The sequence below is a fragment of the Pectinophora gossypiella genome, chromosome 19, assembly GCF_024362695.1.
Source record: "Pectinophora gossypiella chromosome 19, ilPecGoss1.1, whole genome shotgun sequence".
NCBI classification, from domain to species: Eukaryota; Metazoa; Arthropoda; class Insecta; order Lepidoptera; family Gelechiidae; genus Pectinophora; species Pectinophora gossypiella.
Genome location: NC_065422.1, coordinates 5900550 through 5915620, shown reverse-complemented (window position 1 = coordinate 5915620; position 15071 = coordinate 5900550). Strand labels below are relative to the sequence as shown.

Sequence of the window (15071 nt, the reverse complement as noted above, 5' to 3'; positions counted from 1 at the left end):
TAGTCCTGTTTTAATCGGTTACCGCACGGAAACGAAACATGGAATGGTAATAAACGTAATAAAGCGAAGCGTGTGATTAAATTAAAAAATATCGAAAATATATTAAAGAAATCAGTCACGGCCGCAGATTGTGATCATTCTGCCATTCATGAGTAATCTAATACACTAACGCGGAGTGACACTCGAGGTCGTTGTCATACATTACACGCTACGGTTGACCAGATTTGTATCTTAACAATGGCTTAAAGAATTCGATCGTAATCCGCCTTTTGTCTCTATCTTAATAACAGTTGTTGATATGACTATTTGTTTCGCTGCTTAACTTGGATCTGTGGGTGTCTGAAGCGTAACTGCCTTAAATGGAACAGTAGCGTTTTATTGGCACATTGAATAATCTGACACCTACGTTTTTCTTCGATCCTCTTATTCTTTGCTGTCTAATAGTATGGTATAACGTTTAATTGCTGCTTTTGTTGTCATATTTATTTTATTAGGTTTTTTATTACTCTTAACGTGTATTTTTTACTTTTGCCTTTGTTTTTAATAAAGAAAAAAAGTTATTTTTCTCTCTGTGACGGGAGTATTAATTTTGCAATCTCAAGTTCATAAATCCCACAAGTTAAAATAACATTGGAACGCGGCAAAATGAACGTTGAAGTCATCGGTTGCCCTCATTGGTTGCCCTAGGCGGTAACTCGGTCACGATCCCACCAGGTCAGAGGAAGCGGTCGAGCGTGCATCGAATGTGGCGCGAATGGATGCCATCACCCGTTCGCCCTGAACTTGGCACCAACGGCACTAACTTCGATGACTTTTGACCTCTTCAATTTTATGTTACAACAATGCGTGTCAATGTTGGATTCGGCTGTGTAGGCGGCATTGTCGTAGTTTATTTGATTTGAAGACTCTATTGAGATGTTTATGGGTCAGAAAAATGGTGTATGGATGTTTTAGCGGCTGTTGCGAATTGTTTTCATTTATACGGATATTATTATTTTCATTACGAAATGCTTTTTGGGTAACAATAATGAACGTTTTATACATTGTTTGTTTTGTTTGTGTATATGTTTTAATTATGAACGTTTTACCATATTCATAAAACTCAATTTCTTGATTTTACTTATGTTAAACTATGTCTTTTCAATTCCGTATACCCCAGAATTAAGTCTTCCGATTTGCTTACTTTTCTATCTATTTACTAGCCATCTATTTACCAACTTTACATTTGCAACGATTACAGCAATGATCCAGTTTACACCCGTTAATCGCCTCTTGTTACATAACCAGATCTATTCGACCATTGATGCGCTAGTTCGCCGTGAACTTGACCGTTTCGTCGGATGCGCGTGCGCCGGTCAGCCGCAAGCGACGCGTTGTGATTTACTAGATACCATCTCGCTTCGGTAATGATCTTGATCTTTACAATCTCCATCTCTAACTTGGTGTGCTTAAATTATAGCTTTAGCATCATTTTGATTGTATGTTTAGGCTTCAATGTTTGGTAATATCTTCTCTTTAATGTTCTGTACGAGGAATGTCGTATTTATAATCCGATTTTTAATACACATTTGTAAAATAGTTGATTATTCTTTGGGTTTCTTATATCTTGTGATGTTACTGTCAGTAAATTTATTTAATTCTATTCTACTTATAACTTTTGATTACTAAGGTCTAGAATTAAAGGCTTCACTGAGGCAATGATGTTTTACAAGAGTAAGATTAGCGTGTTAGTAATGGTAATGGCATGTAGCGATTATAACTACAAATGCTTCATTAGTTTTTATAGCAACTACAATGTTCTCTTATCTTTATGGTAAGGAAGTATTTAATGCAATTGAAATGCAGTTTTTCATTTTATCGTGAACATCTACTGGTTATATCAGAGGCTAATTGACTCTTGTTAAGTTTAATTGGAATGTAAATGACGTATAGCATCTTTATTAGGAACGAAGATAAGAATCCTATGGATGTGATCCGTAGAAACATAAATACTTAGTACAGAAGTATGTTCTATCCTCTGTATGTTCTAGATAATATTGAGAACTATTAAATGAATTTTAATGCGGTTCTCATTGTTGTGATCTGCATTTCTCCAAGAAGTCTAGGCATATGTATGAGGTTAAAAATTTTTCCCATGTTAGGCTGGGTCAGGTCGGCTGTAGCTTATATTATGAAGGCTTGTGAAATCGGTAGGTTTTATCACTTTGAAACATGTTATAGCTGTGGAGAAGATCAAGAACATGGGTCTTGGTTTTGTTATTAGTTTAAATAAGAAAGCTGGGTTTTAGTTTATCAATTTCATAGCAAGCATCAATCCCGTGTTAACATTAAAAAAATTACTCTTACTATAAAAGGTTGCAAAGTGATTCGTGTTTACAAGAGCCTACCTACATATTATGTAGGTTGAATGATTGTTTATAAACCAGCTTTAGTTATGCACCTCTTATGAGCTTGTAACGTTCGTGTCCGCACGCAACAAGGCAACTCACGCAACTGCTTTACTAAAAGACGATATAATAGCCCTTACTAAACTGTCGATTACTCTTTAATAGTATGTTAAATCTCTTTGTTAGGAATGAAAAACTATGTTATGACTGAATCAATTATTGTTGCTGGTTGTTGAACTCTAGGAGTGTTTTATTCTTTGTTATTTTGGTTATCAGCACGTTTTTCTTACCATAACAATTCAGTTTCATCGTTATCTCTTTTTAACTAAGATAAACAATAATAATTACGTCTTGTGTCAATTGTCGGTAGGTTGACGTACTAGGTTGAGGTACATAACTTTCACATAAAGCTTTTTATCGACTTCTATGATTAATTGAATCAGTGAATCCGTGATAGCCCTGTTCAGGCAACGCGTGACTTAGGTACATCGTCACGGGTTCGAAACCCGGCTCGAGCTTTAAACCATAGCTGGCGAGAAGAGGGTGTGTAATCATATTATTAATACTATACAGCTTTGCCTACCCCTTTGGGGCTTACAGGCGTGCTGCTATTTATGTTAGACTTTATGAGTTTGAATTCATGTTTGGATCATAGATAAATAATTACGTGGTTTCAAGGATGCCCGAATATTGGCAATAGGCTCACCCACCTATTACATAGGACTCAAATATAGCTTTCGGGGTAGGGTGTATATATAATATAAACCTCTGTCTACCCCTTGGATTGATGTTGTGTTATGTTATTCTTCATTAGGTTTGTTATGCTTTTCATTATTACAAAGAGAAACTTTGACCATGATCACTTAGCTATTATACCAAACTTATTATGCTCTGTTCAATTCAATGTCATGTAAAAGTCAACAAACTGTCACGAACAGCGTGTGAGTCACTCGGTTACAAATCTTCGTCGCCTTGGCTACTGACAAGTTGATACCTGACATTGCAATTGCTACTGCATTCTACAGGAGTCGTTTGCTACTTGCTTACATGGGTGTTTGGTATACGGAATTTAGATAGCAAACACGGCCAACCCATATTTTGTTAAACCATTAAAAGCTAACAATTTCAAGCGTTTCAATCAATCACTGTTCTGTTCTCATGACTATTTCCGACACATGCATAAAATCACGCCTATAACCCTTAATTGGGTGGATAAAATGCATTAAAGCCAGTCATAAGAAATAACACATCAACTTAACCATTATTAAGTTATTCATACATACGTGTATAAAAAAAAAGTAAAAAGTAAGATGATTCCGTGCTTCGGAGGGCACGTTAAGCTGTTGGTCCCGGCTATTAGCCGTTAAAACACCTCCACCAACCCGCAGTGGAGCAGCGTGGTGGAGTATGCTCCATACCCCCTCCGGTTGATTGAGGGGAGGCCTGTGCCCAGCAGTGGGACGTATATAGGCTGTTTACGTTTACGTTACGTGTATAAATAGCCTATTATACGTCCCATTGCTGGGCAAAGGCGAGGTCTATGTGTTCAATCAACCGGAGGGGGTATGGAGCATGCTCCACCATGCTGCTTCAGTGCGGGTTGGTGGAGGCGTTTGAGCACGTTGTTGTTGTTTTATCCCGGAATCGTCTTACTTTTTGGCCAATCTTGTGATAAAGCTACTAATGTCCTAGCCAATCAAAGAACAGTCTCACAAAGTAAGTTTCGACAGTGTCCCGGGAGTCAGGAAATTATTTATTAGTCTACTAATATTTGTAAAAAAGTTCACACCTTTCAAAACTTGCGAAACTGCTATCCGTTACATACTACGAGTATCTACGCTACAGATTGACCGCAAGTCGAAGTAAAGTTACGGCTATTCTCAAAACTGGTAATAGATTGTGTAACTTTCTAATCACCCGTACAAACGGTGCTTAACAAATGAGTTAGCCGCTCTGCATACGAGTATTTAGCCCGCGTTATAACAATGGTTCCAGTGAAAGTTTTCACACATTGCTATTCATTGTGTCGTCGAAAAGTCGTTAGGTTGGGAAAAGTAACACTTCATTTACTCTGGGGTTTGTTTCTTCAATTTCTACTCGTAATTTTCACATAACAAATTTGATTGTTAACTGTTTATTAGTCGCCGGACCGGCCGTGGCAAATTATCTTTTGGAAAGTGTTTACGTACATTAATATCACGAAATTAAATCAGTTGTAAAAATGGTCCCACGTACGTTTCTCTGTATCGCTAAGAAGGCAGTACTCAGCGAATACAGACGAGTTAAAGTGCACGTTGCCGTATCGAAAATCGTTGTAGAGATATCTGCTTCTGTAGCGCCTCGGGCATGTTCGCTGAAGCTCGCGTCGACTGCTTTTATACGACTATGAGGAAGCGATGCACGTCTCTGGTGCGCAGGGTGCGGGGCAGCGGCAAGCCCGCCCTCTCGATGATAGGTGCGCGACTCGACTGCCCGTATCTGCGTAGATGCTGTGACTTGCATGTCATAGCATCTAATATTAGATAAAGCTACTAACATCTAGAATAAGTTTACTAACACATATGAGACATGTTTCGTGAAATAAATAAATTATTATTATTATTTTTATTATATCCTTTACACGGATTTATCTAACCTAACGTATTTCATTTTTTATCATGATCCCCTCAAACAATATCAGTAACAATATACGTAAGTATAAATTCGTTGAGAAAAGCGCATTTTCTATCATATAAGCTGAATGTCTCATGGACCCACAAGTCGAGCGTTAGAAATCATGTGTACAGTCATGAGCAATATAATGTACCCACTAACATATTTGACATTTAGTGAGACTTACAGTTCAATTTGTCAAAAACGTTAATGTGACATGGTACCAAAGTGTATACATATTAATGCTCGTGACCGTACGCGTTTGCCTAGAGGACATCGGATTGCTACGTTACTCCCGATTCGATGTAACTATTTATTTTAATTATTTGTATTTCAGCTTGATGACCTTTTATAGTACACCTTAAGCTTTTCACTTTTTCCAAATAAAGAAATTTGTTCTGCAATAAGCTTTAATTTGATTCTTCTTCTTGATTCTTCAAGTCAAAAGTCCTCATTACTTTATAGTATATAGGTAACTATCAATAATTAATAGTTTCAATGTTTTTATTAAAATAAACTGCAGGTATGAAACAATCGCTAACTGTAAAGAAAACAGAATAATTGAAGCGTTTAGTTACAATGTTACACTCTGTTATTGTGTTTAACAAACGAATACACTTAATTAACTTTATAATTTCAGCCTACGATTGTCCATTGCTAAACATAGTACTTAACTCCCTACATTAGATATAGCAGTGTTATTAATAGTTAAAAATAAGTATATAAAAAAAATTGATTCAATCGTCGTTGCCAATTAAAAATCTTGTGTGCATTCGGGTCAATTTTACGGAAAAAAAATTCGCCTGAATTTTTTTTGTATGACTGTGTTAAGAATATTAGAAGATAATTGATATTTACGTACATAAGAGTTTGTACTGAATGTTTTGGGAGCAAATTACTATTCGATCCTGACAAAAAATAAATTTGGTGAGGGCGCTTTTAAATTGGCAACGACGAAATACTTATAGCATTAGAATTTGCCTAATGATATCAGTATAAATACCTACATAAGTTCACGACTATATCCCAATGGGATAGTCCAGAGGTACTACATCAATCGTGAGATGAACGAAATCACACCTCACCGAGCTTTCTGTTAGACCAACGTGATGGTGGGGAGCGCTATCGCCGGCTATAATGGTTGAGCCAATTGTATTAGTGAAAACTGCACTTAAGATAACATAAACATAAACTGCCTATATACGTCCCACTGCTGGGCACAGGCCTCCCCTCAATCAACCGGAGGGGGTATGGAGCATACTCCACCACGCTGCTCCACTGCGGGTTGGTGGAGGTGTTTTTACGGCTAATAGCCGGGACCAACGGCTTAACGTGCCCTCCGAAGCACGGAATCATCTTACTTTTTCGAACAATCAGGTGATTCAAGCCTGAAAACTAATAACTTACGATAAATTAATAACTTATTAGTACTAGTCTGGTACCGGGTTTCGAACCAGCGCTTCCCGTTTGCAAGCAAGCCGGTGAACCACAGAACCACAGTGAATATAAGTGCCATAAAATCGATACTATTCATGTTTATAATGACCAGTCGTAGTCAAGTCTAATTTCAAAAGATACAAATCAATTGCAGCGAACTATTGAACCATTTCGACTCTCACACACCAAGCCCTTGTTCCACTCGGTGGTGAAGCTAGCCAGGGACGAACGAAGCGGGCCGGACCTCTAGGGTCCCGTAGCCCTAACAGTTACATGGTCAAATTTACATAAAATAACAGCGTATACACATCTCACTGCTGGGCACAGGCCTTCGTTCTACCAACCGGACAGAGTATGGGGCATATTCTACCACGCTGCTCCAGTACAGGTGTTTTAAAACACCTCCATATGGTCAAACCTACTTGCGTATAAATTCCTAATATCGTGAGAATAAATAGGAAAGTAACTGCTACTTTTTCACTTTACCGCTGGGCCGATTTAGATGAAAATTGGCATATAGATAGATCGAAACTCAGAAACGGACGGATAGGGTATTTTCCAGGGACAAACTGGTAGCACTTACCGCGAACTCCGAAGTTTCCGAGGACGAAGTTGCGGCTTATTGGGTTAAAATGCGTGATAGCCCTGTTCGGAGAACGCATGTGTTTATTTATTATTCTTTTTTAGTTATGTTGGTATCATTGTATGTTTATTGCACCAGCCCGTGCTCCAATGCATAATCTTCTTTCACCCTAAGGTTGCCTGGCGGAAATTGCTGTTTAGCAATAAGGCCGCCCATTGCGCTTATGTTTTTGTTCGTATGTTTATGTCCTTTGTATATGTTGTTGTGCAATGAAGTATTATTGATTGATTGATTGATTGACTTTCATCGTAGTGTCCCAGGTTCGAATCCCGGCTCCGATATTTATAAGATTAAATTCATGTTTGGATCATAGATAATTGATATCACGTAGTTTCCAGGGTTTGGAACGCCTCCTAACATGTATTACATGGGTGTAACTATTTACCGGGTTTAACTCCCAACTTAAATATAGCTGGGAGGATCACTACCTAACCTACCCCCTCAGGGATGCATGCGTGACGTTATATCATGGTATATTTGTAATGCTCCGGGGCCCTCACCTAGCTACTACACCACTGGTTCTACTAAACATTCTCTCAATAAATCGAGTGAACAGGTCCGAGCATTTCGCAACGTTCGTGATTTGAACGCGGGCATTGTCTCGGTATTTAGCGGCTGGTTTGATCAGCCCAGCTTGTAGGCACGTAGCGGAATGTATTGAACTAGAACGATATACTGACCGTAATAGCGCATAGTACGGTATAAATAAACGGTTGGTTATGGTGACACGGACGTGAAGAAATGTAACTCCGAGAATTCCATAATCTCAATATATCTTGAAAAAACGATGTGGAATGTAAGGAATTTATATTTAAGTATTATTATCGTATTATCTCACCGTCTCATGCTCCCATCATCGTTTCGTCTTAAGTTTTATAATTTACTAGCGACCCGCCCCGGCTTCGCTCGGGTGCAATGCTGAGAAAAAAAAAATATTTATGACATCACATTAAAAACCTCAAAAATAACAGTATTTCTCCACTATTTAATGGATGTTATTATACATATAAACCATCCTCTTGAATTACTCTATGTATTAAAAAAAACCGCAACAAAATCCGTTGCGCAGTTTTAAAGATTTAAGCGTACATAGGGATATAGGGACAGAAAAAGCGACTTTGTTTTATACTATGTAGTGATTTTACATACATACAGAAACTCGCGCCTATTTCTTAGCGGGAAGTTCATTATTTATTTTAACTCCTGTAAATCCCCTAAACACCAGTGTTTGTCATGTTATTCCCCCATTATACGATGTTCTTTTTTTATTAAGTTATTGATTGCCTCGGTATCATCACCACAAGCACTTTTTTATAACTATACACCTATATACATCCTATAAACTTACGTATGTAGTACTTTGTCAGAGCTATCCTCTTAAATTAGCCGAGTTATGCCAAAGCAGTGATTCATTGCGCGCCCGCAGTTGCGAAAGCTTTTGTCTTGTGGGCGCTTAACTAATGGATAATAGTAATTATCCGCTGCGATTTTATTTGGTTTTGACCTTACTGTTCTATTAGTTATTTCGTACGTATATATACTATCGTATATATATTTATTTTTAATATAAAAAGGAAGTAACAGTTTCAAAGAAAGAGAGCGTCTATCTGTTGTCTCTCTGTTGTGTTGGCTGTCCACTCGTTATAAAGAAATAAATAAGTTATTTATTACGCCTTTCCAGAGACAAACTTCTGGCCTTTGCCCAGCAGTGGGATCGGATAAGCTAGATAATATAAGATAAGATTATAAAAGGACATCATAGGCCGTTTAGGTCATTTCGTATAATACGTATAATATGAGTCAGGATCGTAACAAATGGAATTCCATATTCTCTGTTTACCCCGGTGGGAAATAGGCGTGAGTTTATGTATATACATTTGTTAATGAACACCAGGAGGGTTGATGGGGTTGGTGGGGTCGGTCGGTGATTGATCTCACTCCCCACACAAGTGAAGGTTGCAGACAATACTTTATTCCATTTCTTGACAAGCCCAAAAGCTTAACTGAGCATGATATATATAAGTTTACCTTGTGTTCAGACTTGTGTGGGTCATATTTATTGTTAGTACACAGTAGATCAGACAAAGGACTAACACAAAGAAAATCAGACTGCACAGAAACGTTTTAATTTCCCAAGAATTTTGAAGCAGTTTACCTTATATACTTGCAAGTAATTATTGTATTCTATAAACTTTAAGCCTATAGTGATCTGATTTGTATACGATTGATTTAATTTTGCCTCGCACCAGTCCATATTTCACAAATATTCTCTTAGGGTGTGGTCAAACTTCCTAGTGAGCCAATACCTCGGTTCACGACTGCCATTGTTCGACATGATAAATATATTAAGGTTACCTTTCTTAATGTTTGCTCTCCAAGTTATATCCTATTCTATCATTGTTTTTGTTTGGATTGCTTAGCCTTTATTGTTATTGTCTAGGTTTTGTTTAAAACTGCCTAGATTTTGATAACGGTTCCGTTGTTAAAGGTTGTTTTAAAGTCCGATAGAATTTATTATGTTGCTTACAATATTTGTGGACTATTTTCAATTGGACAAAAGCTTCATTAATCTTCTCTTCTGTGGATTGCAAGATCAATGACCGACCTTATCAACCCTGGTGTCATAATTATTATAGAGCCGTGTAACGATTACATGCACGGAATCATCTTATTTAACAGACAATCAGGTGATTTCAACCTGAAATGTGGCCAACCAGGGACGGATTTTTTGTTAGTAGTGTCCCCACCGGGATTCTAACACAGGACCTCCGAATCGTAAGCCCAATGTGTAACCACTTTATTAGACCACAAAACGTGCAAGAATGATAGAAAATAAGGAATAGTATGAAGATACGTCTGTACGTATGTAGGAGGAGCCCGGTGGCGCAGCGGTAAACGCGCTCGGTCTGCGATTGTTGAAGTTAAGCAACTTTGCAAAGACCGGTCATAGGATGGGTGACCACAAAAAAAATATTTCATCTCGAGCTCCTCCGTGCTTCGGAAGGCACGTTAAGCCGTTGGTCCCGGCTGCATTAGCAGTCGTTAATAACAACCAATCCGCACTGGGCCCGCGTGGTGGTTTAAGACCCGATCTCCCTATACATCCATAGGGAAGGCCCGTGCCCCAGCAGTGGGGACGTTAATGGGCTGGTGATGATGATGATGACGTCTGTACGTAGATATACAAAGACCCTGCATATCCTGCGGTAGAAGTAGGAAAAAAACCCCACTAGACCACAGAGTTAACCCGGCGTCATGGGGGTTGGGTCTGTGATACCCGTCACATTTTATTTTGCTTCTAGTTCGGTTACTATGCGTGCGACATTGCCGTTCTTCTTAATAGCTGGAGCTGTCGAGTTGTTCTATGCATCGCAATCAACATGTTAGTTGTGCGACAGCCGCAATAGGAGTTACATGTGCATAACATTGAAAAAGGTATGTGAGACCCATCCCCGCAGTCAGTGTAACAATTTCGCGCCATTTTGTAAAGATATTGTTTTAATTATTATCTGTGTTTATATCCTTTAATATTTGTTTTTTTGTTGTGGTTTTTATTTATAATTGCTGATATATAGTTCAATGTATTTTATTTGTATTTTTGTAGGTACTTAGTATATAATGGATCGAGAAGAGGCACAACGACGTCGTATTCTTTAAATTTTAAAAGAGTCTGAATCTGATTTTGAGTTGTCTATGGCCTAATAATAAACAAAATAAATAATAATTGTCCAAAAACAAAACGAAGGCGGTTTATAAAAAATCTAGGTCTCAGCCTTGTCATGGAACACCTCAAACTTCGCCAAAATGTATCAGAGCTTCCACGTGAGTTACGACAGAAAATAGGAAAATTTGTTGGTGAATCTTCAGGGGAACCTCCGGCAAAAAAGGCTAATGTTCGCAAAAGGTGCCAAGTGTGTCCAGCCAAGAAAGACCGTAAGACAAACTACACCTGCGAGAGTTGCAGCAAATATATTTGTGTAGAACATATAGTACCTTTCTGTGCTGACTGTACCAAAGATAATGATTTGGAGTGATTAAATCTTTTTTTTTCTAAAGTTAATTTAGTTTTCTATTAAAAAATTTCATTAAAATATTAAGACTGATTGTTAATTATTTATATAATTACCTTTAAGTAGAAGAGAAAAAAATTGTTGAGATTTGTCGTTCTTTTTTTAAAGCTCTATTATATATAATTAAAACGTAATATAAGACGATATTTATGTTTCATTTCTTTACATAAATACCTAAAAAACCAAATACGATTAAAAAACAACTCAATTATTTATACAATATTGGAATAAATTTCACATTAATGAACGGGTCGGTGAGACCCACCCCAACGTCCGTGTAACACTTTTCCACCCCCATGACGCCGGGTTAATGAGTACTAAATACGGTCATCCTTAAATCCATAGAAGACTAGTTTCTTGGAACTTACTCCACATTATAATACCTCTCTATAAAAATAAATAAGGTTTCAAAAAACGCTCTCACAATTTAGCAATTTGGTACTAAAATAGTAAGATAGTTTCAATATAACAGCTAGTTTACAATAACAGTTTTTATCGTTTCGACCTACTTAGTGTTTCAAAAACTACGTAAAAACTGGACAGGTTTATACATAGTATTTAATATTATTTGAATAATGACTGAGTAAACGGTTGCATTACCTACTCGTGTTTAGATAAGATAAACTCGAGGAGTGTTTGTTTGTCTTACCGGCGTCAGTCATGTAGCATTATGCATTTACTTAATTAGAGCCGTAGTAGCACAGTTGGAAGAAAGCTTGACTTTCACTGTGAGGTCGCAGGTTCGAACCCCAACACGGACCTAAACAAATGATTACCAAATTTGTTCAAATTTATGTTTGGATCATAAATGATATCACGTGGTCAGCGGTGAAGGAAAACATCTGAGGAAACCCACATTCCCGAAAAATACGCTCATACCTGTATTGGACTTGTTTACCCTTCGGGTTGGAAAGTCAGACAGGCAGTAGCTTCTGCAAAAAAAAAACCGGACCTGTCATATTTCCAGAAGACCCCGTGAAAATGGGATAACGTTATGATGTAATTACTTAATTGTTGACTATTCAGCGATTGCTGATAAGTTAATCCTCTGATCCCACTACTGGGCAAAGGCCGTGCTTTATAATAACAACAAATGCGAATAACACAAAAAAAAGTTTTCATCTCGAGCTCCTCCGTGCTTCGGAAGGCACGTTAAGCCGTTGGTCCCGGCTGCATTAGCAGTCGTTAATAACCATCAATCCGCACTGGGCCCGCGTGATGGTTTAAGGCCCGATCTCCCTATCCATCCATAGGGAAGGCCCGTGCCTCAGCAATGGGGACGTTAATGGGCTGATGATGATGAGAATAACAATAAATGGGGGAGAATTATAACCTGTAAGTTGTTCGTAATAAATAAATAAATGTTTAAGCGACGCCGACCAGCAACAAGCTAAACTGTTGTTGATAAAATCACATTCTACTGTAGTTGCATACGATATAATAGTTTGACATGACAATGCTCCGGCGCCCAAACAATGCCAAAGTAGTTGAGCAAGTGTTATAAGCTGCGAATTAACATCTATTGTGTAGAAATATGTAGGTAATCAATATTAAAGTGCCTATTTAGTATCGTAAGTGTTGAACTTTTCCCAGGAATGCAAAATTGAGATAAAGTTTAACAGTTTCTTTTTTACCTTTGATGGGTTTGATCTTGGCCCCAGACTGGCCGGAAGGCATTGACGAGGCCTAAGATGGAGTTCGCCCAGAAGGTGCCTGTTCACTCTGGCCTTGAAAGCGCCCGGGTAATATGCATTCGGAAATACAGAAGACGGCAGAGAATTCCTTAACAGTGCTCAGTTTACTCATAATTAAGTGACGGCTTAGTTTGATGTGAATTGGAGTAAATGATGAACCCCTTTTTCGTCGAGCTCGGTATTTAGATGAGATTATTTCGATTACAATGCTATATCGAACTACATACTTTTGAAACAAAGTATGAAAAAAGATATACTTACCTATGTTTGTTTAAACTGCCTCTTACTTGAATGATAGTAACCCTGACACCAGGGTTGATGGGGTTGGTAATCTACCTCACTTTTTTTTTAAACTTATCGGATATATTTTAGTGTACCCTGTTACTGTTAAACAGGTATGAAATCGGAAAGAATTTTCTTGTTATAGATTATTTTACGAGTACTTTAGTGAAGGGTCCACCGGCTGAAAGACCGATGTAGGTTATCGAACTTAGTGGTTACTCTAAGACCGGTTGGTAGAGGAAGCTAAGGTTTCCGCTACAGATCTAAAGCTGCTTTACGCAAGAAAAACTCTATATAAAATAATAGTCATATTATATAGCTTTTACCTTGGGAAACGATAAAAAATAGATCACATTCAGGTGCTTATCTTCCCGGGCATATCTTGAAATGGGCTGATCACCTGTTACCATATTGAAGTTTATTCATATCCAGCTAAGTTTATCGTATCAAAAGTGAATGAAAGTTCTTTTGTACTTGTGGCTCTGCGCAGACCATTACCAAAGGATTACGGACTTAAGTTTATATACCTATGCAAAAGTCATATAATAACATAACATAGCACACCATAGATCTCTACCCATCCCATAATCAGGATTATTTATTCAATGTAATTATCATAGATAAACTTGTTGAAGGTCAATTTAACATTTTTGAATCTACGTCATTTCGCAAGGTGTAATGGCTGAGGAGAAGAAATGACAAGAAACTGCAACAGCAAAACATCTTTTAAATCAATGTTGGTATACATTACAAGTTATTTAACAACTAGAGGGACTCTTTTAATACCAGGCATTTTTATCATTTAGGTTATAATTCATCTTTAAATAAGCTTTTTTACATAAAGTAAGCTTCACATGAGCTTTAAATTTATTTTCTGACAAATTCGAAATACTGTCTGGTACTTTATTGTAAAAGCGTATTGTAAAATGTATTGTATTGTATTGTACCCGGTTCGGGAGTACTCACTCCTCGCCAGTTATGTAATATATATTTTAATTTCCATATAGTAGGGTAGTAGGGAGTAAGCCTATTGTCATTACTTCTATGAAATCACGTGATATCAATCATCTATGATATGATAAAGTCGATTTCAGTTCTTAATTTTTTAGAGTGGTCATGTAATAAAACATAGATATTAAGTATTCTATAGCTACAAATAAAATTTAGAAAATTATACAGCTTGCAAACTAAATAGTAAATAGAGCCAGACAGTATGGCTAAAAAAACACATTTATATTTATACACAATAATTAGTGTTGCCAACTTAGTTGTAAATATGCAAATGTAAACAAATGGTGTTTTTAAATCTTTTTTGTCTTTGCAAAAATGGTTTGATGGTGTAATAAAATTTAAAACTGAATACTTTTAATAGTCCATTGTTTTTTTGTGACATTTGTCGATTTGGATGGCATTAAACACCTACACACTAAAACCATAATTATGTCAAAATAGTTGAAGTTATTTGAAATGCATTTAATTTGGAATCGAATACATAAAGCTGGCGAAGAAATATCGAATTATATAATCGTGGTATCATTTGCAATAATTTAACTTATTTTATTGGCACATGATATTTTATTATTTGTCACCTGGTAGTCCGAAAAATAAAATTATTCCGTGCTTCGGAGGGCACGTTAAGCAGTCTAGTCGGCCCGTTTACAATTTTCCATTGGCCATGTCAGGAGCCTTTGGCAGCTCAATAGCGACCCTGGCAACCCTGCTACCAGGGTTGCTGAGGTTGGTAATCCACCTCACAATCCACATGGCAGAAGAAGATTGGCAATTAAACCCTTTTGAATGCTTCATTTCCCTTCCTTGACTGACTGATGTTAACTAACAGTTCTTACGCTATAAAAGGTATCACCTCGATTCTGAATTACTGATAGAAAAATTCGCGTAATAATAT

General features: G+C 37.3%; 1 protein-coding gene across 1 annotated transcript in view; it reads left to right on the top strand.

Moving 5' to 3' along the window:
• The window catches only part of LOC126375456 (N-alpha-acetyltransferase 15, NatA auxiliary subunit), a 104410-nt gene that overhangs the window by 42856 nt on the left and 46483 nt on the right, over positions 1–15071 (top strand). The window lies entirely within an intron of this gene.